General features: G+C 49.1%; 1 protein-coding gene across 4 annotated transcripts in view; it reads right to left on the reverse strand.

Annotated features, from left to right (window-relative positions):
- Positions 1–25001, reverse strand: part of DAAM2 (dishevelled associated activator of morphogenesis 2) — a 126602-nt gene that overhangs the window by 65680 nt on the left and 35921 nt on the right. The window contains exon 1 of one of the 4 annotated variants that reach the window (XM_047732871.1): positions 6681–6909. The exons of the other annotated variants lie outside the window; for them this stretch is intronic. The gene's annotated coding sequence lies outside the window, so the exon portion shown is untranslated. Of the gene's footprint in view, positions 1–6680; positions 6910–25001 lie in introns of those variants that run through there. 4 annotated transcript variants of the gene reach the window in all.

Raw genomic sequence — 25001 nt, forward strand, 5'->3', positions numbered from 1 at the left:
AAGGCAAAGAAAGCAAAAGTAAACTCTCTCAGCCCCAGGGTCCCCTCCATGCAGGTTGAGGGGTGGGAGATACAGAGCCAGGGGAAAGAGGGATGAAGAAAAAGAGGGGTCTTTCTGGGTAAGCAAAACTGAAAATTCCCCAATGTGACATTTCTCTGACTTGAGGGTGCTGTGTGGCAGTTGTGGATTTTCCCAACCCGTTTTCTCATTTTGAGAAATGATAAAGAGAACATAGATCTCTTTGTCTCACCAGGGTAGAGAACAAGGACATAATTGCTCTCCTATGTCCCAGTCAAGCATGCGTTCATTCGTTCTTCCATCTATGCCCTGAGTGACCGTCATGTACAAAGCAATGTTCTGGGTGCTTTGGATAAACCCAACATCAAATTCTAGCCCCACTTGGTCTACAGACTTTCTGGGGAGGCATGGGCATAAGCAGACCCCAGGCCTAAGCACCCAGGATACCAGGGAGGGGAGGAGGTGCAGGCCTGGGACAGCAGAGTACGGCGGGGAAAGGGACTTCTGGCTGGGGTCCTCTGCAACATCCACCCATGGACGTGGCATTGAAGCTGAGAGTCAGAGGAAGGAAAGATGTGGGTGCATCTCATGGGGATGGTCCAAGAAATCATTCACAACAAAAGGTGTGCCAGAGGGAGGACTTGGTGTCAAGAAAAACCCCAAGCTGAGCATGAGGTGAAGGGAAATACCACTGACCTTTGTACCATGGGCTTTAGGGACACAGACTCCTCCCCCACCCCAGTAGAAACTCCACATAGAACTGCCCCAAACGTCATTCCTCATTGCAAGAACCATGAGAGATCACTGCTTACTGCTATTCGCCATTTACTGAAGAGACACCTTGTTCCTGCAGAAAGGATTAGTGTCACACAGTGTTTTCAGCGGGGATAGCAGTTGAGCTCGCAGCAAGAATAACAGGAGGTAGCTTTGAAATGGTTACAGGACAGCACGTACTCCAGTTAATTTTATGCAGTTATGATTTAATACAGCATCTTTACCTTTGTTTACATTTCTCTCAACTGTGATGGCGCCGTGAATGGTCTGTGTTTGTGCAAGCTTTGATAAATTTTTAACTATTTGTGATAGATTTGTTTCTATTTTTTGGTAGCATATCAGAGAATAGAGTAGCATCTACAAAACTTTTACACATTCATGACCTACCGAACTTTTTAATTTTTTTTCTTGAGATTTCCAGGCTATGTAGTTCATCTACATATGTTTTTTTTTTTCAAATGGCTGCAAATGTCCAAAAAATCTTCCAAAATGTTTACTGAAAAAGCCACATTGAAGTGGACCTACACAGCCCACACGTATGTTGTTTGAAGGTTCACTATTATTTTCTCAGGCTGAAATGCAGGACTTAAAGAGGGGCGGTGGAAAACAAGATTGGGGCCAGATAAAGGAAGGCCTTGAATGCCAGGTTAAGGAAGGGGAAGTCACTGAACGATGGGTGGCTGGCTGATAGGAGCCAGAACTTGAGTTGGGATTCAGATCAGAGCTGGAATTTGGACAGGCAATTTCTGGTGGCCCTGATGGAGGGCATTACAGGAAAAAGGGACGTCAGAGGGAAGATCTAGACAGCATCTCTGCGTGAGTAAGAGTTAATGAAGCCCCAAACTGTCGAGAATGGAGGGGAGGGGATGGATGCTAGAGATGTCACGGAGGGGTGTGCACACTAACACGTGTGTGAGCTGATGTGGGTGCTTTGGCAAGACATGGACTGGGCATAGAAAACAAGGACTTGGGCTGAGATTGAGTGGGAGTGGTGGGGAGCTCGTTGGGCAACAGCTGTGAAGTAAAAGAGAAGAAGGAATTTCCACACCAAGTCTCTGCTACCCATTAGAGCCAGAGGTCTGGGGCTCCTGGCCAAAGGGAAACCACCCTACACGTGACATGGGTTGCTCCTCCCCCACAACCCTGCTCCCTCCCACCCCCCACCCCGCCTCCGCTTCCCAGAAGCCAAGCCCCTCCTCTGGTTCACACAGATGGTGCTGTCCTTACTGATAGGGTGCAAGGGAAAATAGCCCACAGCCTCATCCCCGAACTCCTACATCAGAACACCCAAACATGCTGAGAACCCACATTATTGGAGGCAGCCCAGCTTCCGCCTGGCCACTCCTCCTGGTCCTCTTCTCCTGGGGTCCCAGCACAAAAGCATTCTCTCCCTCATGAAGGCAGAGACCTGAGGAGTTACCAGGGCCAGTCAGCCCTGGGACCCTCAGCTGGACTATGTACATGGTCACACTCTGGACCCTGGGCTGAGTCTTCCTCAGACATAGTGCCCCCCACCTTGTCATCCTGCTAGGCCTTCCCACAGTCCTGCATTTACACCAGAAAAGGCCCTGCGTGTGGCCTCAGGGCTCCACTGGACATAAATCCTGGACCACAAGCACATTCCCTCTCTCCAGGGTAGGAGGCAGGGGGAGGGGGACTGGAGGAACTGGGGGAGGAGAGACTAGGAATGGGGTTGACCCCTAGAAGGTAAATGTGATTGAAAATGTAGACCCAGGTGACCCCTCGCTGCCCTTCACTCTTGTTTATACAATTCCATCTGTTCCTTCATTCATTCTAATAAATATTCATTGCACACCTAAATACCATGGAAAGGGTATGAAAAAATGCCCTATGGAAAGGGCTGGAAAAATGCCATGGTGAACGGGAGCTCAGTTTGGTGGGGAAGGGAGAGAATTAAGCAAACCAACATACTAAAGTATAGACATGGTTAGGATCAAAGTACAAATGTTTGAGTGTGAGGAATGTTGGTGGAACTCCATCCCAACAGGTGTTCTATTCCTCTCAGAGCACTCTGCTCATCCTAACGGTTTAGTGGGGACATCCTATAGGAGAATAAGTGCTGGGAATAATCAGGGTGCTATCCAAGATTAGGACCAGATGTCCACCCCAGGATTCATAACATAAGAAAAGACTGAAAACACCCAAACACCCAAACTGAAAACACCAAAAAGACTGAAAACACCCAAACACCCAAACTACTAAACCATAAGGGATAGTTTAGATAGATGGACATAGAGACATCAAATCGTGCGCGCACACACACGCACAACGTGCACACGTGCACATGGCTGCCTAAAGTGATTATACTTGGGTTGCTGGAGTTTGGGGTAATTTGTCTTATTTTTCCAGATTTTTCCAAATTTCCTATAATGCGAATTTATCCTTTTCATCAGAAAAAAAAAATGATGTTCTTTTTAAAAGAAGATAAACCCTAGACTACAAAAGAGGAGGCTTAGGATTGAATCTGGTCTCTGCCCTTGCAGGCTACCTGGGACAAGAGAGCATAACTTCTTTGAACCTTGTCAGTAAATGAGAAGGGCAAACTCCATGCTCTTCAGAGCTTCTTCCACCCCAACACTAGGCTCTGTGCCACAAGCTACATAAAGTACTAAATAATGCCGTTCAACCGGATCCTATCCCCTGAGCTCTGACGAGTTCCTCATTCACCCATTTGCTCATTCCTGCAACCACCACTGCTGTCAGCACTCCCTCCATGCCTGGCACTGCTCTTGGTGTTGGGGGAGCAGAGGCAACTAATGAAACATGCACTGCTTCTCCCCTCACAGAGCTAGGTCTCCCAAGCTCAAGGCCTCCTTCCACTGCTCTTCTCTTCCACCCCTAATGCCCTATCCCACTAATGATTCTTGCCATCACTTTTCCAAAATGCCTCAGGGATGTGTGTTTCATTTCCAAACACCACATTCCAGACCTGATCCAATCCCATGTAGTCTCATGCTGGGACCAGTGTTGACCCCACGTGCCTCCCCTTCTCAGCATCCTGCAAAAGGTTTTTGACTAATGTCTCCAGGAGCACCTGATTCTGCATCCCTTGGGCCAGCATCCCTCAGAGTCCCCAGTCTAAATTGAAAGCCATCTGCTTTAATCATTAGATTTGGCCATTGGGTGGGACTCACAAATTCCATACCAACCAAACCTTGAAATCAGATCTACACCCTACAGACCAATGAGGATTAGAAGAACTGGTACTCTCTTGCACCTGCTGGTGGGAACGTAAAATGGCATAGCTATTGTGGAGAATGGTTTGGCCACTTCTTAAAAAATTAAACAGACACCTCCATATGATCTGGTTGTTCCAATCCTAGGTATTTACCCAAGAGAAATGAAAACATATGCCCATATAAAGTCTTATTCTTGAATGTGCTTAGCAGCTTTATCTGTAATAGCTCCACACAGGGGGCACCCAAATGCCCATCAACAGGGGAATCCATAAACAAATTATACAGTTATCCATATAATAGACTACTACTCCGAATTTAAAAGGAACAAACTATTGATACATGCAACATGTGGACAGAGCTCAAAATAATTATGCTAGGTTAAAAAAAAAAGTCAGAGGAAAAAAGGATTCATATTGTACAATTCTGTTTATCCAAAGCTTGAGAAAATGTAAACTCATCCATAGTGAATAAAAGCAGATAGGTGGTTGCCTCCAGAAGCAGTGGAAGATAGGCAGGGAGGGGGTGGATCTTAAAAGGGCGTAAAGAAACTTTTGGGGATGATGAACATGTACACAATCTTGACTGTGGTAGGGGATTCAGGGGTATGTACATAGCTTAAAATATATCAAATTATGTACTTTAATTAATAAGATTATTGCATGTTAATTATACCTCAATAAAGTAACGAAAAACAAAAGAGGTTCATTTATAGCCTCACACCATCAAACCACCAAGGGCTCTGGCCACTACAGTTGGTTACTCTCTAGAAGGTTCCTAATATTATACACTACTATAAAGATTCTAGGTAAAACCTGAGAGGTGCAGGACGGGAACAAGGAATCCCCCAACCCAGGCCCAAACCTCAGCTGATCTGGTCTCATCTTTTAGGAGACAGGGTAGTGGTAAACCGTAAAGAGTACAGACTTTCATTAAGCCTGTGGCTACATTACTTAGTCCCTAAAAGCCTCAGTTCCCTGTGGACACATGGATGATGGAGCCCACCATGAGCGCCCTATGGAAGGACACGTATCATGTGCCCAGCTCAGCACCGGGCACATCACAGGCCCTCAAATTCTGTTCCCTCCTGTTCTTCCAGCCCTAGGCTCCTCACAGTGGTGCTAAGGTTCATAGCTCAAATGACAAAAGCAGGAGAAGCTGAGGGACTCCCAGGAGTCAAGTGAGGAGGGGGTTAGAAGCCCAGTGAAACTCAAACAGGCACAAACCTGATTCCATTGGGAAGTGTCTGGGGCTAAGACTGAGTTCACAGCAGCCCAGGGCCTCTGGGTGGGTAGAAATGGACACTCGAAGCCTGGGTTACAGTCCTGGAGTTTGTTAAAAGCATTAGAGATGCTGAGGGGGGTTGAGAAGAGTGGCCATGACATGGAGTTTTCAGGAAAAGGGATGGGGAGGGATGTGGATTTAGTAGGGTGGGAAGAGGAAGATACCTGACCCTGGTACACTACACAGGTAGGTATAGGAAAGGCCCAGAACTGACCAAAGAATAAAAGGAGAGAAGAAATCAATGCATGGGAGTGTAAGAGAGAGTTCAAGTCTGTGATGCAGAGGTGGCTGGGCAGGATGGTTATGTGTGATATGTGTGGTGTGTGTCTCTCTGTGTGCGCGTATTTTTGGTCTATGTATATATGTGTGTTCATCTCCAGGAAACAAATACATGGGATTCTACTGACGTTCAAGCCTCAGCAGAGAGAAGACCCAGTTAGCTTCCCAAAGTACAGATGCAGAGGAAATAGCAATGCCATGCAAAGTCAGCCCCCTTAGTTTATAAGAAGTTACCTAAGCCTGACACTCAGGAAGTGTCACTGTGGGGAACGCAGTATCTGGCCTTCAGTTCACTGTGCGCCTCAGTCTGGCCTGGGAGGGGAGACCCATTCAAAAGATGCTTGCCCCTGCCAGGGACCCAAGACCAACATTCCCATTCATAATCTCATTTCATCTCAAGAAAGCCCAGTGAGGTCAGGATTTCTGATTGAGGAAACACCAAGGTTCAAGGCTAAGATGGGATGACATCCAGACTGGGGCTCTTTCCTATAACACACCATCTCATTCCAACCCACTCCAGGTATGTGCATACACACGTCCCTGTGACTACGTGTATCTGTGTCTGTGGGTGTATGTGTGTCTGTGTATATGCATGTCTAGCAGGTATAATAATTGCGTTTCCTTTGGGTACATATTTTAATAGGGCATACATAATCCCTCAGCCTCTGCTATTTGAAATATATCCCCAAACTAGCCCATGCACCACACTTTTACAAGATAGATATTTAAAACATTTACAGAAAGAAGGATTCATTTAAAAATAGGTTGGGCCCAAACTTCCACATTTGCTTTTACTGAACTATCCTGCAAAGATGATATTATGGTTTGCCTTTTTACTTATAGGGAAATTAAGGCTTAGAGAAGGTAAGCAACTTGCCCAAATTAGTAAAGTACATAAAACATGTGAGTCTCAGTTTGGTCCATTCCAAAACTCAGACACGGCCTTCCTATGGCACAGAGATGGCAGGGTGTGTAAACAGTTGGTGCCCCCACAGCCATGGCAGCCTCCTGTGGTGCCCCGTCCCTTCCCCATCACCCCATGCCAACTCTCAGGGGACGACACAGCACTACTAGGACAGAGAAACCCTGTCCCACAACCATAGATAGCAACCCGGCCCATTATCTTACCACACACACTGAGTCATAGAAGGGTCCAGGCTGTCCCCTCCTCTGGATCAGCCTCTTGGGCGCGTGTGCTGGGCAGCCTCAGAAGGGCCCCCTGCTTGCCTGAAGGCTCTCCTGTTGTTGTCCTGAATCTCTGCTAACGTTTGAACAAGGAGCCTTGCATTTCCATTTTGCACGGGGCCCCGCAAATCGTGCAGCTGGCCCTGCCCATCTTCCCCAGCAGGGAGCTCAGGGAGCCTTTCCCAGGAAGAGCAGCCCAGTCAGCCACTCCCTGTGTGTTTCCAAAAATGTTACCCACAGCCCCTGAATGGTCAGGACGGAACAGAGACAAGTTACTTTAATCTGGAGTGGCTTCCTGCCCGCCTGGCCTTGATGGGCAACTCAGTAACTGCTAGACAGCTCCTCACCCCGTGTCTCCTCTGTATCCCACCTCACTCTTCCGCTCCACCACGTCCCCTGGTTTCCAACTATGTTGTCCTTTTCCTCCTTAAATGCACCATAGCTCCCAGGGTTGAAATTCCCAGAGAGCATGGGCATTTCCGCTCAGATCCCCAATTCCCCCCATGGAGCTTTTTTAAGCACACGCAGCAGGAACTTGATAAGTGTGGATGGGTTTAAATAAATGGCAGTATTTCCTGAATTCCTGACCCTATCATAAGACATATCAATATGACATTACATTACATATACACAGAGATTGTATTTCCTTCTGCAATGGGATAAGCACTAAATATAAGACACTATGTTAGTTCCAACTCTGCTCCATTTGGGCTCACGATATTTCCCCCATCCTATTGTCCCCGTGGCCATCTCTGCTTCCCCTTCCTCCTCTCCAACCCTCTGCAGATCCTCCCTTCTTTAGGCAGCCTTCCTGATCATCCCAACCTACTCAAATTTTCCAAAACACACTCTGAGCACTCTTTGCTCTGTTTAGAGGACACCTTACCATATACCATGTCATGGCACCCCCATGTTACTGGATTTCTTGTGCTAACTTAAATTTTTTACATCAGCAAACTTTCCTCCTTATCTAGGCTCTGAGCCCTACAGGAATGGTTCTTGGCACAGCGCCATGTATGCTGCAGGTCCTCTCCCCAATGGAAAGATGTCTAATGACAGTGGGTCATAGTGGGGCAGATAGAGGAGAGAAAGTTATTAATTCCCAAGGCGGAAATCCTCGTGGCAAACCCAATAAGCTCAGGTACTTCAGTCCCTTCTCTTCTGGAGTCCACAGGAGATCAAACACATCCAGACCTTGGCCAGATACCCTGAAGAGGTATCGCAAGTGACACTCAGCAGGAAGCAAAGGCATGCTCCTTTATGAACCTGCATGGTTAAATCACATCTTGGCATTCCCAGACAAAAAGCAGGACATTTTCATTTCTGTTTGTAGCTATTTTCTGCCCCCCTCCATCCTACAAACAAAAGGCATATGCCCTGTATAAAAGGCTTAAGAGATATTTTTCTTCTCTGTGCTTTGAGGAAAGGGATGTTTTCTCTAGGGGAATGGGGACCCAGGCTCCAGGACTTGAGGCTCCAGAAGCCAAGCCACCCCTCCCAATGGCTACAAGCCCCAGGAGATGTCTTTGTGTGGACTCTCTCATTTCTAACCCACCTTTCTTTGACTTTGACATCCCTGCAAGCTTTGCCCTGATTCTCTTCACCAAAGGGGCTTTATTGACCTAGGAGGACACCTCATCTGCCCCCTTAGTGCCCAGCCATAGAGGTCCATGACCCCCCTGAAACTTCACTTCTGGGTACCTCTTCTGTCTGTCCTGTCACCTCTCCAGAGGCCCGTTAACCTGTTCTCCCTCCCCCCTGCTGTTTCAGAACACTGAAATGCTGATACCTGGCCCCACGGTCCAGTCCACTCTCATGCCTCTGACTTCAACCAGCTGCTTCTCCCTGTCTGGAGCAGCTTCTCTCTGGCCCTCCCCAGGTTCCTGGCCACTCACAGGGCAAGCCACACTCCTTTCCCCACAGGCGGGACTTAGACACCCCTCCCTGGCAACCTGCGTCTCTCCCACCATCAAACATAGGACAGACCTGCTATTTCTTCCTGAACTGTGGTCACTGTTCCTGGGATGTGAACTTCTTGGGGTTGGGGACAGTGCAACATGGTTTATCAGGAACCCACACAGAGCCTGGCACTCAGCAGACCCGCCCGGGCTTTGCCAAGGTTCATATCTCTGATCTCCGTCCTCTCTTGGCCTTTCTCCCTCCAAACAAACATTCCATGTCCTTATTTCAACTAATCCGGTGATAGTCACTCCCAAATCCACCTCCCCCCATGCTCCACCTCCATATGTCCAGCTCCCCACATCTCCATTTGGATGTGCTCACACAATCCCACCAACTTCCTCTCAAATGGACTTCATGTCCCTTCAGGCCACTCTGGCTTCCTTCAGTGAAAGACACCACAGTCCTGAGGTCCAAAGCTACGGAATCATCCTAAACTCTTCCTCTGTTGTCTTAAGCCCTGCCACATGCCAGGATTTTATATGCATTATCTCAGCGCAACAAACACTTAGAAGTGGATGTTCACATCCTGATTTTACACAGGAGGCAATGGGGGTCTCCAAGAAGTCAAGGAACTTGCCCAAGGTCAAGCACATAATCCACGGAGCTGGGATCCGAGGCAGGTGACCTGCTCACACCCTCTTCTTGACCTCAGGCCCAAACCTCCAACAAGCTCCCTCCTAGGAGCACACCATGGCTTCTCATCCCTTTTCCCTTGATTTAGCTCTTGGTTTGCCCACTCTCAGCAGATCTCCAATGATAGCACACCCTCAGGGGTTGAGTAAAATGACAGGTTCCAGGGCCCCATGCTCCGAGTTTGAGTCAGCAAGGACCCAGGAATCTGTATTTTAACAAGCTCCCAGAGGGACCAGGGATGCAAATAGTTTCATTCTCTCTAGGTTCTCTTACCTCCTCTTACACCAGCATCTGTCCCCAAACTTCTTCACAATTCACCCCTTCTCTCCCGAGCTGTGGTCAGGTCCTCCGGTGTCTCCTCACACCTCACAGTAGAGGAGAATCGCAGGGCCCATTGGAAAATATCAACCCATGGATCCCAGCCAGAACCAACTAAAACGGAATCTCTGGGTGGGTGTCGGGGAGCTGTTAGGGCAAGCAGCTCATCCCGCTTTACCCCAGATTGCCCTGGTTTGAATAATGACAGTCCCACATCGCAGGGGACCTCTCAGTCCTGGGAAAACCAGAACAGTAGTGACCACATGGGCTCTGGCCTTTGTAAGCCTCCCTAGGTGATTCTAATTTGCAAAACACTGGACTACATCTGGGTCCAGAGGGGTCTCTCTCACTCAGACAACTGCCCCAGGGCATTCCCTAAAGCTGGAGTTCATCTGCCTTTTGTTTTCATTTAACTCTGGTGATCTCAAAATGTCTCTCTAGACCAATGGCATCCCATTACCTGGGAACTTATTAATAAAAAGTGGAGCTAATTCTAAATCATTCACTAGATCTTTGGCAAGTCCCTCCTGAGAGCCAGTGGCATTGACAGATTTGAAAGAAGTGGAGTTTAAGGAGTTAACTGTCAGGCATGAGAGGGCGTGATGGTGGAGATGGTTTGAGGCTGGGAGGTCAGTCCCCAGGGAGGTGTAGTGGCACTCAGAGGGGGCTTGGCTTTGTGTCAGATGCAACAAATGTATACTGACCACTAACTAACCAGCAGGCTTGTTCATGCCACTTCACTAAATTCAATACTAACATGGTGTTGGGTAAAGCCTGCTGCCTTCTCTTTCTTGAGCTCAGGACCATTTGAGAAAGGGATACGTGAAGCTGAGAGATGGAGGTCACAACATCAGCCAGGCTCTGATAAAACTGTCCAAGTATGCAGCTTTATATCTCTGGACAAATGGACTGTCTAATATTCCACTCAGTGAGGCCAGCACACAGGTCCAGGCACTGGCATAGGAGGGTTGACCGTGAACCTCACATAGGAGTGGGCTCCTGACCTCATCTCCCAGAACTGGCCAGACGCACCCACCCTGCAGACAGCAGATCCCAGAAAGGGGCAGAAGTATTGGCAGGCCCACCTCATAACTTTGTCTAGAGTCACTGGTTAGAGAGATGCCTCGCCTATTCCCTAGAGGAAGTGATGGAGAGGATGAGATGTGAGAGTGAACAGCCAGGGCTGTCCCCCGCCTTCTCCCCATGGATGTTAGAGCCCTCATGCCCTTGCCCACCCCCCAGAGATGCTGGCCCGGTCTGGGGGAGGAGCCAGTCACTGATGTCTTATAAGTTTCCCTGGTGATCCTCAGGTGCCATCAGGCTTGCATAACGACCCTGGGGAGATCCTCTCCTGGAAACGAGATGCCAGGGATGTCCTCTCTATGGGTTGGATTGTTCCTGTCTCACAACCAGGGAAACAAGTGCTCAGGAACATCTCTCCCTATACCCAGAGCTGGCAGACAGAACTATAAGGGTGAGTAATGGCAGGAGACAGATCTGCTTTCTCTAAATATTCAGACTTGGGGGTTTTCAGCCAGTTTGGAGCCAGACCAGCTAAAGCAGAAGTTCTAGAATCTCCTGGGGGGCTTGTTAAAACGCAGTTCACTGAGCAGCACCCCCAAGCAAGTCTGATTCAGAGGGAGGGCTGTGTAGCTATGGGGAGAGAAGACACAGGCTGATTTGGTCTCCAGCCACAGCTTTGCCACCAACTATCAGGATGACCTTTCCTGACTCACCCAACCTCTCTGAGGCTCAGTTTCTTCGTTTGTCAAACACACATCCCAGCAGTAATGACCTCGTGTGTTTTTTAGGAGATGACAGGGGATTCACAAAGCTCCCCAGGTGGTGTATGGCCCATGGTAGGAATGGGGATAAACTGTAGATGTTAATTATTATTTGTAGATATTGCTATGTAGGGGTGGCTTTAAAAAGACTGGGAGGAGGTTTGGGACACAGGCAAGAATACCAAGAGGCAGAACACCAAGGAGAGAGTGAGCCAAGTCTAAGAGGATGCAGGAAGGGGAGCTAGAAACAGAGCATAAGCCAGGGCACAGAAGTGGCAGAGGATGGGGGGTGAGGGCTGCAATGATCTGGCTGGGAGAGGGGCTGGGATTCAGGCACCCAAAATAGAACTTCCTTCTCTCCAAGCTCACGATTTACTCCACCCCGCTACCCCCATCTCTCTGGGCCCTACTCCACATGCCTCTGTCCCAGGCTCATTTGTTAGAACTGCCCCCCCCTTCACTGCACCCCCACCCCTGCCCTAGGGACTCAAGGAATCTTAGCAATGTGTCCAGTTCTTGCGCTGGAGGGAAAGAAGCAAAATAAAAGGGGGGAAGCGCTCTCTCTAGGCCTGTGTCTTTGTAGGACTTCCCACAGCCCCCTAGTCCTCCTCTCCCCCAGGAGATGGCCGTCCTGAGTCAGCATCTGGTTAGAAATATCCAAACCAAGAGGGACCCTAGTGGCCTGCCTCCCCTCATCCAACCACGAAGCTGCCTCTGCCATCTCTGCCAACCCATGCCCCTTCCCTCTCTCATAACTAGACTCAGAGCTCATCTTCCTGAACTTCATGGGATTACAAGACTTTCTCCCTCCGTGTGTACACCCATTCCTTCCATCCATTCCATAAGTGTTCACCACACACCTACTCCATGACCAGGCACTGTGCTGGACAGTGGGGATTCCAACATGAAGAAGGTACAGTCCCTGCCCCACCCCCATGGGCTGAGGAAGGGAACACTAGACCTGGAGCTCACAGGAGAAAATGGGGGCCCTTGCCATGCTCTTCAAGTTCATGTTCTTGTACTTCGATCCCCTCTTCTAATGTGAGAAGAGGCCCCCTAGCCAGTGGTGGGGTGCCCCAAATTCCCCTCTTCTCTCTCTCACCCACACAAAACACACCAAAGAAAATACGCCCATAACAGACATGAATAACACACTTCAAGGTTCCATGCGGCTCTCCATTCTGTGGATTTTAGAAATTTGTCTGAGCCTCAGTGCAGGTCTTCTTCAGTACCTGCCCTGACCTCTCTATCTGGCAACTTAATTTTATTGACCGCTTGGATGTCCCAGCACTGGAGATACAGAGAAGAATAAGCTATATTCCTGAACACCTAAAGATCCAAGTCTAGTGGGAGAGCCAGGCACTTAAACAGTTATAACACAATATGGGACACTCAAGCAAGACTTTAGGATGTGAGCAGAATAATACATCCCCTCTAATACATCCCAGTTGTTGACAAGGAGGATACCAGGGGAGGCTTCCTGGAGGAGGCAATCAAGAGAAGGAGTAAGTCTGCAATTGAGTCTATGCATTAGCTTAGTGCCTGTCATTTCAGGCCGTCTTAATCACTTCTCACTGACTCTGCTCCCATCCCCTCCATCTCTGAAAGCCCAGGACACCGGGGCTTTTGGAAAAACAAATCCATGTGCAAACGATGTGATTATGGGTGGATTTTCTCTCTCCTTTGATTTAGAGTTAATGTTATAATACCAAGAACTACTTATGTAATAAAAACTAAATTTATAGAAGAAGAAGCTATTTCCCCTGGCTATTTTTAGGTGGTACCCAGAAAACCCACCTAGATACCCGCCTTGGCCTTTCAACTTCAGTGCAAACGAAGGCCAGAGTGGAGTTTTCATATGTGGCACTCCCATCCTCACTAGCTGGGAGCAAGCAGTGCTTTAGCAGACTGGTGGGCTGGAAATCAGAGCTGTCCCAGGCTCTGCAAAGAAGGAGCTCAACTGCGAGCCAAAGGCCTCTTTGACTCGGGAAGCAGAGTGGGAATGAGGTTGTCACCCCACATTTTGATCAAGCACAGGGATCCAAACAGGTAGCAAAAATCATTGTTTGTGTCAAGACTGAAGGAGAACAGAAAGATGTAAGTTTTTGTGTGTGCAGGAACAGGAGAGACGCAGAAGCTCGAATAGCCCTTGCTAACGTGAATTGAGATTTCCTCTCATTTATTTACCTGATATTTACCCCTGGTTGGTTTGATATTTACCCCTGATATTTACCCCTGGTTGGGTTGACCGAAGCCAATCCCCCTTTCTCTGGGGATTTTATCAATTATTCAAGGGGCAACATTTTATTTCATTGAGACTTGGCTGAAGAGCCTTGGCCCTGAGACTGCTTATTGAGAAGCAGCTAAGACCTCAGGGATAGGATGCAGTTGAGAATCTAGAATTTTACCTTCTAAATTTGGCTCTGCTGCTAATTAACTATAAGACCCTGGGAAAGTTAACTTCTCAGAGTTTCACCTTGTTCATCTATACAAAGAGAGTATGACGGGACATACCCCGTAACACAGTGATGAGGAGTAACTGGCAACTCAGGAATAATACTGCTTGTCTGATCCACAGTATTTTATAAGAAAAATATTTAAAATATTTCCTAATATATTTTGTCCCTGGGAAATCCAGGTGTTTCATTTTTTTCCCTTTCCTTTCTCTTGTACCCTTCTAATATCAGCGCTAAGCCAATTCTCTCCCCCAGGCAAAGAACACATGAAGAGCCCCCAGAAAACAAAGGTCAGCAGAGTTGGAAATGGCTGTGGAGAGGTAATGCTCTTTTCTCTACTCAGGATTGAGAAGAAACCTTTCCAGGACTGGGAGGGAAATGAAGTCAATGGCCAGGATTTCACTACTCCCTTCCCCCACAGGGGGGTGGGGAGAGGGACAACATTAGAAATGACCAGTGACTCAGAATCCCAGAACAGGGTAATGCCTTGGACAAGACCAACCTTTGGCGGGGCCCAGAACAACATGGGAAGGTTCACAAGGACCAGGGGCTGCCTTCCGGCCTATCTAGAATCCCCACGTCTGTCTGTAGAAGAGCTAGACGTTCAAGCCCTCCAGGGATAGGGGCCAGTCCCAGGAGAGCCAGGGAGCCTGAGGATGCCGAAATTTCAGCAGCAGGCTCCAGGTCTGCCTTCAAAAGCCCCAGGGACAAGACCAGACATGGCCCCTTCAGTGAATTCCAGCATAGGAGCTCCAAATGCAGGGGGTACAGAGAACACATCTGTGGAGATCAACAGGGACCCTGCGGTCCCACGGGGAGACACCCTCCCAGGGCGTTGGAGTTGGGACCTCATTGAACCAGGAGCCAGTTTCACATCAGGACAGGCTAAAGTACCTTTATTAACTGAGCTAAGATTTTTACGGCAAGTGACTGATTACAGGAAATAATTGATTTTCCCTGCATGTGGGAGTTGTATATATTTGGACCTCCCATTTCTGTAAGGTTTCGGCCATCATTAGCTGCTATCATCATCATCAACAACAAAATAAGTTATTCTCAAATTGACACAGAGGGAGGGAAGGCCAGGGAAAGAGCAAAAACAGCCCTACTTATGTCAGATCCAAGTCCTAGGAGGGCAGAGGGTGGCTGGCTGGAGGCAAGTGGCAGGGAGGGGAGGAGAGGGGAAAGGTACAGCCTTTGGACCTTACATCCCCTCTCCTGTTCTTATTCTTTGCAAAGGAGTCAAACCCTACGGTTTCACCCAGGTTTACGGCTAAGGAATCTCTCCTCCCCTCACCCTTTGCTCTATACTCACCTGGCCTGTGAGGTAGGGGCTACAGGAGTTACAGGGCTCCTCCTCTCTCACCAAGCCCCTGGCTGCAGTCACGGTCATGGTTACAAGCCAGAGCTGGGGAATCAGGTGGTCTGAGCACAGATCCCAGCACCACTTCTCATCTGCTATCATCTCTGGCGAGTTCCCTGTGCCTTAGTGTACCCCCTGAGAAAGAGAATCTCAGCCACATGCGTCATAAGATTACTGTGGGGGTTAACTAGCGGGCTTGATGACAAGGGAGTGTCTGGCCCCTGGCGAGCACTGTGCCAGCATCAACAATTGCACACGTTCTCAATGACTATTCCAAACAACCCCCTCCCTCCCATTTTCCACATACACTTACGACTGTGTGAGATACCATTACTTTTTTTATTATCTCTCTCTCCTTGAGACATTTTTGTTCATCATCCACTGTTCTATCCACAGGGCCTAGAATCACCGCCTAGCACATAGAAGGAATTCTTATGAAATTTTACTCACTTTTAACCTTAGGCAGATTATATAGAATGCCACATGCCTCAGTTTACTCATCTGGAAAATGGGGTTCAGTGCCCATATAGCCAAACTGATATGAGGATTAAATGAGGTACCATTTGTGACTATGCCCACACCAGCCCTGAGTACATGATGGATGGGTGCTGGCAGATCTGGGAAGAAAGTCTTGGCCTGATTGGGGCAGGGTCTGCAACGGTTAATTCCAGACTCATTTCCCCCATGTGAGGCAAGGCTGGCCAGCAGGACAACTGGCAGCCATCCAGGTAGAGGGCAAATGTCAGAAATGGGTGCCCGCAGGGCTGCCCTGGTCCTGATAAGGGGTCTTGACCCAGGCAGCTGGAGTCTCTCCCCGCCCCCGGCTGCTGAGAGACACTGCCCGGGCCTGCAGCATTTGGGAGCCAGAGAAGGAGCTGAGCGGTGGGAACCTCCACCGGCCTGGGTCCCACGCCACATCCTGGCCTTGGGGGAGGTGGGCCCAAGGCTGGGACTGGCTTCCCAGCCATTCCCGGGTGGCCCGCTCTCCCGTTGGCCCAGCTGCGCCGACTGAACCCGAGGGCTGGAGGGGCAAGTCTGTCCCTCAGCACCGCCTGGTCCCCCCACACACGAAAAGGCAGACCCAGGCCTCAGCACAAGGCGGGGCTTGGAGTTTGGAGCCCAGGTCCATGAGCCCTGCAGCCCACCTGCCTGCCCAGCCTACGGGAGGGAGTGTGTTCAAACGCAAAGTCATGCAGGGGACACAGTTTCCAGCAGGGGTTTCCTGCTTTTCCCATTTCTCACAATTCCCCAGCTTTCTAGCCACTTCCCCTAGTATCAACCCTCTGACAACGGACCCAGGAAGAAATGAAAGCAGGCACACAGGCTCAGCACGGATGGTGAAGAGGAGTAAATGAAACCCAGCGTCCATCCCATGAATTCATTCCTTCCACAGTCACATACAGAAATTTTACCCAGTGCCAGATGCAGTCCACTGGGGGATATGAGCTTGAATACAACAGAGCTGCTGGTCAAAAGCACTGTTGTAAAGGAAGCTGGTCCGAGTGGTGAGCAGATGGGGGAGGGGTAGTGGGCAGGGTGTGGTGGGAAACAGGGGAGGGGTCTCTAACACAGGCTGCGGAAGGAGGCGGGGCCAGGAATCCAGGAAGGGTGATACCACAGTGGTCTGGCAGGCAGCATCTTGGGGGAGAATAAGAAGCTGACGAATGAAGAAACAACATCCCGCACCATGACATTGGCTTAGAATCTGCACAGGACACTGTCTCCGGAACGATGGTGGCCTTAACTCCCATCCCCTCAGGCTTCAGGGATTTTCAATAGAAAAGAAGCCCTCCAAGAGACGCTTGGGTGGCTCAGTTGGTTAAGTGTCTGATTCTTGATTTCGGCTCAGGTCATGATCTCAGGGTCATGGGATAGAGACCCGCCTCAGGCTCAGCACTCAGTGTCTCTCTCTCTCTGCTTCTCCCCACACACTCTCTCCCAAATGAATAAATAAATAAAATTTTGCAGCAGCTCTGGAAAACAGTTTGGAATTTCCTCAAAACGTTAAAAATAGAACTACCTTATGACCCAGCAATTGCACTCCTAGGCATTTACCACAGGATACAAACGTAGTGATCTAAAAGGGTACATGCACCCCATGTTTATAGCAGCAATGTCCACAGTAGCCAAACTATGCAAAGAGCCCAGAGGTCCATTGACAGATGAGTGGATAAAGAAGATGTGGTATATAGATATACAATGGAATATTACTCAGCCACCAAAAGAATGTACTCTTGCCATTTACAACAATGTGGTTGGAACTAGAGGGTATTATGTTAAGTGAAATAAGTCAGTCAGAGAAAGACATATATCACATGATTTTACTTATATGTGGAATTTAAGAAAAAAAACAGATGAACGTAGAGAAAGAGAAGGAAAATTTCAAGAAAAAAAAAAACCTTAAAAAATAAATAAATAAAAAGATATAAACAGAGAGAGGCAAACCATAAGAGACTCTTAACTCTAGGAAACAAAAGGGATGCTGGAAGGAAGGGGGGTGGGGGATGGGTTAAGTGGGGGATGGGCATTAAGGAGGGCATATGATGTAATGAGCACTGGGCATTATATGTAACTGATGAATCACTGAATTCTACCCCTGAACCTAATAATGTACTATATGTTAACAAAATTGAATTTAAATTAAAAAAAGAAAGTAAACCCTCTGAGGCAGGGACAGGGTCAGGTCAGTCTGCACCCTCCAAGCTTAGAACAGTGATGGACACACACATGGGAGGCACTTGGCAAATGTGCCTGAACGCGCCACTTAGTAAATAAACTCCTTGAAGGTAAGATCAGGACTGACCCGGAAGAGCCCTTGCACCCTTCTTATCTTACCAGGATTCACAAAAATTCTGTTTTGCAATCTCTTGCATGCTGTAGCTCTCTAACTCGTACAAATAAGATACCTTCTTAGCCTCCAACACAGGTGTCTTTCCAAGGCACCAACAGTGGGGTCTGTCTCCCAAAGTGCCACCAGCTTCCCCATATGGTCACACTCCCTCCAAAAGCCCTGGGCACAACTATGAGAATCGCACACCAATGTGGACAGCAGGCAGCTGGTGCCAATGTCCACACCTTGGTCTCTACAGAAAAGCACAGTGCTGCCACCCACACCCAGCTGTGGGCACACTGCAGGCCCGTGCACACACTGGTCCCCATCACCCCCACCATAGGAAGCATACACAGAGGAGACACCAACTAGAATGCTTGGTTTGGATACCACCATGGAACTGGCCCCTGGGCCAACTGCCCAAACACCAGCCATTCTTATTTCTTAGAGGGAGATCATGAAGACTACAGGTTCCCCTTATTTTTCACTCAGCCAATATTTAATGAGGACTTAATGTGGGCTAGACCCTGTCACTGGGACTAGGAATGCACAGTTGGCCCTATCACAACCCCTGCGTTCTGGAAGCCCCTAGTCTAGGGAAAGACAGGGAGAACTGTGGTTTTCATACTTTGTGCTAAGTGCTACATCCGGGGCAGGTCTTCAAGGCCACAGATGAAGGAGAACCTCACCTCCCTGAAACTGGGGGTGGGGAGGGGAAGAGAAATTGGAGAAGCTATAGACATAATTGTGCTTGGAACTACACCTTGAAGGATGGCTAGGTATTCACCTCTGGAGGTACCAACCCTCCACACAGAAGGAAGGGGAAAGCTTAAATATAGGCTGTGAGAGGTGGGGCGCACAGACATGGTCCTGTGCTTGGTCATGAAGGGGAATACCCTCCTTGGATTCTGAAACTGAGTTTGGGATTTCCCAAATTCCCCTTTGGTCCATTGAGAGAATCCATTTCCAGACCAAGGAGGTCAAGGGGAAGCACACGACACACAGAGACAGAAGCAGCTCAGCAGCCCTGGGACAATTCCCCACCCCATCAGGGTCAGGGCTGCCTCGACAGACTCCTACTCAGAAAGCTGAGATGTGAGGACCACTGGCCTCTGGAGCGACCAAGTCCCATTCCACAAGCTCGGATGCAAAAATCTGACCCTGGGGCAGACCACCATGAATAGCGACACTCCTGATGCCTGTGTGTGAATGAACTCAACCCCAACTTTTCTCTGATATACCCTACAGGTGACTCCCACACAGCTGTTGGGAGGCACAGGATACTGACCATGGGGGTAGCTATCCTTACCAAGACCATTTTACAGGGAAGAAAACAGGATCGAGAAGCAAGGCCACTTGCCTCAGGACAAACTCATGACAGACCAGGTCTAGAACCCCAACCCCAAATTCTCAGCACAGGACTCCCCTTTCCCACTAGGGGACGGTGGCAGGCATATCCTCCTTTGGTTCTTGGCTTCCCCTTAAGTGCTTTCTCCTGAAGGTAGTGTCCATAGTAGAAACAACAACTACTAAAAGTCTAATTAAAAACAAACTAATACCTCTGAAATTCTCAGCCAAGATGCACTGGTGAACATTTCCCTAAATACTGTGAGTCCTGCAAGTGCCCAACTACAACCCCCATCTCTTTGGATGGTGTTACCTAATATTCTAGAAGCAAACTCACAACTTCTGGTCTTTACCGCAAATTTTCCCTCTTAAGCCTGGAGAATACTTAGAAATGCTGTTTAAATGAGAGAAGGTGCTCCCAACAGTCCATCAAAAAGGTTCTGATCTGCCAGGTCAAAGTTCTAGAAACTCTGAGATCACTACCTGCCTGCCATCAGTATGCTCTTTTCTAAGACGCAGTGAGAGGAATCAGCAGCAGCAGCAGCAGCAGCAGCAGTAGCATCAAGCAAACAAACCTGCCTGGTATCCAGGGAGCTGGGAAATTTAGGAGAATGAGGTGATATTTTGATTTTCCAGAAAAGAAGAGCCATTAGTCATGCCAAGCTAAACAACTTGAGAATTCTGATAGAAATGCAAAAAGACACAGAGAGAGAGATTTGAGATTCCCCCAAGCCCCAAATGACTCCTCTCCAGCTTGTGAATATCACAGAGATGCTCACCTTTTGAAAGACTTGCTTTTCCAATAGGATATTACCTGCTCACAGAATGTGTCCTGTCTTAGGAGTGATGAAGCAAGGACTTCCAGAAGGCAGGGATCCCAGAAACTCCCAAGGGCACAAGAGGAAGGCTCTCAAAAGCCAAAAAACATCTGTACCAAGTGTTGATTCTTTGGACAAGTTACACCAGATCCCAAGAGCTGGCCCTACTACCACTTCCTCCCCAGGCCATTCTTCCCACCCCTGACCACATACCTGGCCTGCAGGCAAAAGCTGAACCACGACAGATATCTGATGGGGAAGGAAACCATGTTCACTGAGGTAGGCCCAGGATATGCCTTATCTCATAAGGACCCAACATGCTTACCCTTTAGGAAACACATATAGTATGAACCTCGCCCCCAGTTTCCCTTAGAAACTGGAGAACACTGGAGAGGTGAGCTGGCTGTTTCTACAGCAGTAAGCTTACTCTCCCCACTGAGGAACACCATTCTTTAACGTCACGTCAAGGCTCTGCATGGGTAAGCAGCATCCCTGACCAGAACTTCCCCTTGGCAGGACAGCCACCTGGGCTCCACTTGAAGCCATGCCCAGGACACCTCTCGCCACTGTCCCCCACTAGCCAGGCCATTGGAATAACCAGGTTCTAGAGAACCTGCTTCTTCACTCTCTTGGATCTTCCTCTCCTATTCTCACCCAGTTGGCCTCCCTCCAAATTCCAGCCACTCAGAAAACGCTCTGGAAGAGGAGGGAGGACCAGAGATTCATGTCTGGTCCCCGCCTGGAGCTGGCTCCCCAGGACATGGCTTCCGTGGCACCTTCTCTCATGGAGAAAGCACCAGTAGGTCCCCTTTGGCTCACACATTCCCGTCTTTCAGCCCATCCTGCCCACAGGGGCTGGAGGCCTCTCCCTCATGCTGATGTGAACACTGTGTCCTGACTCTGCAAAACCATCTCTGTCAGGGATTTGGGGTTTGTTTTCTTAATTAACTGAAAATGCTAACATGGGAGCCCAGGCACTGGCAGGGGCCTGGCCTTCTGTGGCTGCTAGAGAAAATTCTTGCTTTGAAATCTGGATCTCTCAGGTCTCCCCTCATGCCCCTCGCAGGATGTCAAAACAAACTGGGACACCTGATCATGGGGCATGGGGAGTGGGCAGGCTCAGGTTTCAGGCCAGTGACGGATTTAGCTACAGACAGCTTCACTGTCCTACTCACGAGGAGATCTTGATTTCCCAAAATTGCTCAGCTCAACCCCAAAAAGCCACCTGCTGTGGTCGGGGCTCTCTGGGGAAAAGGAGAGGTCATGGGATTTATGCCAAGGCAGTTTCCTGAATGCCTACTGCCCGGCAGGCCTGGTGTTGTTCTGGGGGAGACCACCAAGTCCTACCAATTCCAGCCCTTGAAGAGATAAGCCAGGAACAAATTACTGAATTGTAGCACATGGAGGGACACTCCCCAGGCAAGCGCAAAGTGACAGGGTCACAGAGGAGGAACTCAGCATGTTGGAGGGCTGAGGGACAGAGGGTCATGGCAGAACACAAAGAGAAACATCTGATCTGAATAAGGAGTCAACATCTCAGGAGTAGAGAGGCTGCATGAGTGGGAGGAAGAGGAAGAGGGCATTCCGGGTGGAGGGGACCGCAGAGGCAAAGGCTAGGTGTAAAGATAGAACGTGTTCGAGAATGGGCAGGCAGGGCAGTGTGGCTGGAGAGTGGGACTGCTGGGGGCTTCGGAAGGACTGCGGGAGATGCACCCGGAGATGAAGAACGGGGGGGCCCACATGTGAAGGGTCCAGTAGACTGTGGGGAACTAGCAAATGTTTTTCAGCAGAAGCTATCTCCATCTGGGTCAGGGGAGGCCCAACCTAGCCCACTGCCAGGGTCATGGGCACACCTGTTCATTTACATATTGTCTGGCACTGCTTTGGTGTAGGAGTCAAGTGATCATAGCAGAGACCGTGGGGCTCCCAAAGCCAAAATTTGCTCTTGGGACCCTCACAGAAAATGTCTGATGGCTCCTAACGCAGGAGATGGACAGGGCAGAGAGGTCTGGAGAGAAGACCAGATGACTGCCCAGTATCTAAGTGAGGGACAGTAACCAGAGAGTAAAGATACAGGGGTCATGACTCAAACGTAGGTGTGACCATGAGCTGCCTCATGGCCAGGCCCAAAATCTCAGCAGCAGGAGGAAGAGGAGATGGAAAAAGAAGTCCTAGATCTCGTATCTCCAGACACCTTCCTGGTGGGATGTGTGATCCTCCAGGGGACTCATGACCCAGCCCTGTGTAAGAGCTGAGATACAGAGCCAGCATGGTGTGCCTACAAGTCACAAGGATCCTGCTTCAGCCTTCTCACCTAACAGCTGGACACTGGGAAAGTTCTGAAATTCTAGAAAGTTCCAAGAAGAACCCTCTGTGAGAGGAGACTACCCACTACCCCCAGGAGGCCCCACACTCACCCCTCCTAGCCTTAGCACACCTTGTTCCATCTGTCAAGGTTGAGAGAGGAACATCCTTGCACTGTAGGTCAGACACACTGTGTCAGAAGTTGGGGTCCCGATTCCTAATTCAGGGTCTTTCATCTTTCCTGACTTGCATGCCCCTGAGTCTCTGTCCTGGGTCTACCCTGTTCCTGTAAGGATCAGCACCCATCCACTGCTCTGTTGCAGCTGAGCCCGACTTGCTCTGCCCCGAGGAGAGGAGTGACAGCTGACCCATCTCCCCGGGGTCACCCTGACCACACCTCTCCCATCTTTCACTAGATCAATGGAGCCTTTCTTTATCTCTGGCACTTTGGGCTTCCCAAGCTCATGATGCAAAGCTCAGCTTCAGAAACGAAGCCGTAAAAGTCAAACACTATCATTTTAGGAAACCACTTGGTGCCAACTTGCACAGAAACATAAACTCTAATCGCAGGCCAGTCGGAGGTTATGTGATAGCCATTCAGGCAATGCAGAATGAATGCATTCAGTTTTTAGGTGACTATTAAAATGAAAACAAAATGAAATATTTCTCAAGAAAAAGAAGTTGTCAAGCAGAGCTCTCAACGTACTCCCCTTAGGGGTCTTGGCACCCATCTGGAAGACTCTGCAGGTGTGGAGGACCCTGGCTGTGCTGCTAGGTCTCCAGTCTTACACCCTTCCATGTCTTCAGTGCCCAGCAGAAGAGTCGGCAAACAGAGGCCATTAGCTCAACTCTGCTGAACCAAAGCATGAAGGAATGATTGAATGAAGATGTTTGCGTCCTTGTTGACAATCTACCAGTCCTGTGTCCTCAGGCAAGGCCCTGCACCTCTCTGAGCCTCTGTTTCTTCACCAGTAAAAACCCCTCCAATTACAGGCACACCTGAAAGGTCTCGCCGGTTGGGTCCCAGAGCACTGCAACAAAGCAAACATCGCCATGCAGCAAGTCAAGCAGGTTCTGTGGCTTCCTGGTGCCTACAAGAGCTATGTTTGCCCTATACTGTCGTCCATGGTGAGTACAATACCATTATGTCCAAGAAAACTGTGTTCATACCTTGATTTAAAAATATTTTATTGCTAAAAACTGCCACCCAACCTCTGAGCTTTCAGCAAGTCTTAATTGTTGTTTGCAGGTCACCATAACAAATATAATAATAAAAGTTTGAAGTATTGTGACAATTAAATGTGAATTCTTTTTAAATGTGTCATGGAGACAGGGGGTGAGCAAATGCTGTTGGAGAAATGGGGCCAACAGATCTGCCCGCACAAGGCTGTCACAAACCTGCACTTTGTAAAAGAAAAAACAAAAAACAAACAAACAAAAAACCCCAAAGAAGCAAAAATACAATGATCTTCCAAGTGTAATTCTGTGAGGTAGGCTTATATTCATGACTCAAAAAACTACTGAACGAACCAAATGACACAGCGCTCATAACGCCCTCGGCACAGAGACAGGCACATTCACGACCCAGGAAAAATGGCAACTGTCATTGTTACTTTTCAAAGATGGCTTCAATGCCACATTCAAAACCCCTTTCCCGACCCTCACACCCTCCTGACTCCATCATTCCATTTTTGTTTCCATAAACCCCCAGCTACAGCCCAGTACAGGTGGGGGCACAGGAAAGAGCTGCTGGAGCAGACTCAGCACAGGGCTTCCCTGATCCAGAACTCATGGTCTTGTGTAACCACAGGAACGGAGCCTGTGACTCCCTCCTGTCTCCTCCGTGGGAGGCCACCCCTGGGCCCAGAGCCCAGCCTCCAGACTGCACCTGGCATTCAAGGCCAGGGAGCTCACCTGTACCCAGACGGGGGCTGGCTGGCCATGGGGCTCTGCAGAGGTGGGGTGTGAGCTCAGATCCATGCTGCTCACTGCACAGACCTCTCTCCCAGTTCTTTCTCACACTGAGCACAGGGCATCCTGAACCTCCCCCCAGGATGGCGTTCCCAGGCTCCAGAACAACAGGCTTCCATTCTTCCCGGCCCTTGGCAGACTAGCCTTCTCCCACTACAGCACAGCCTTGCTGCTGCTCACAGCAGCTGCCCCAGTCCAAAGGGCCAACACAGACCTCTTTGGGGCCTGGAGAACAAGCCCAGAGCCTGGGGTGTCCCCTCAACCCCTGGAGGAAGAGGAATGGCTTGAGTTCCCTGCTGAGACAGAATTCCTGGGTCATCACTTCACCCTCAGGCTGCAAGTGTCATTTGGCCTCTTTGCAAACAGGCCCACACTTTGTTTTCCCCAAATGAGAGAGAAATCTGGCATCAGCTCTTCCCTGATCTTCACCATTTCTCCCCATTCCCCACCCCCAGCCCCGCCAACCACCGAGTTCCAG

Source organism: Lutra lutra, chromosome 6 (assembly GCF_902655055.1).
Source record: "Lutra lutra chromosome 6, mLutLut1.2, whole genome shotgun sequence".
Lineage (NCBI taxonomy): Eukaryota > Metazoa > Chordata > Mammalia > Carnivora > Mustelidae > Lutra > Lutra lutra.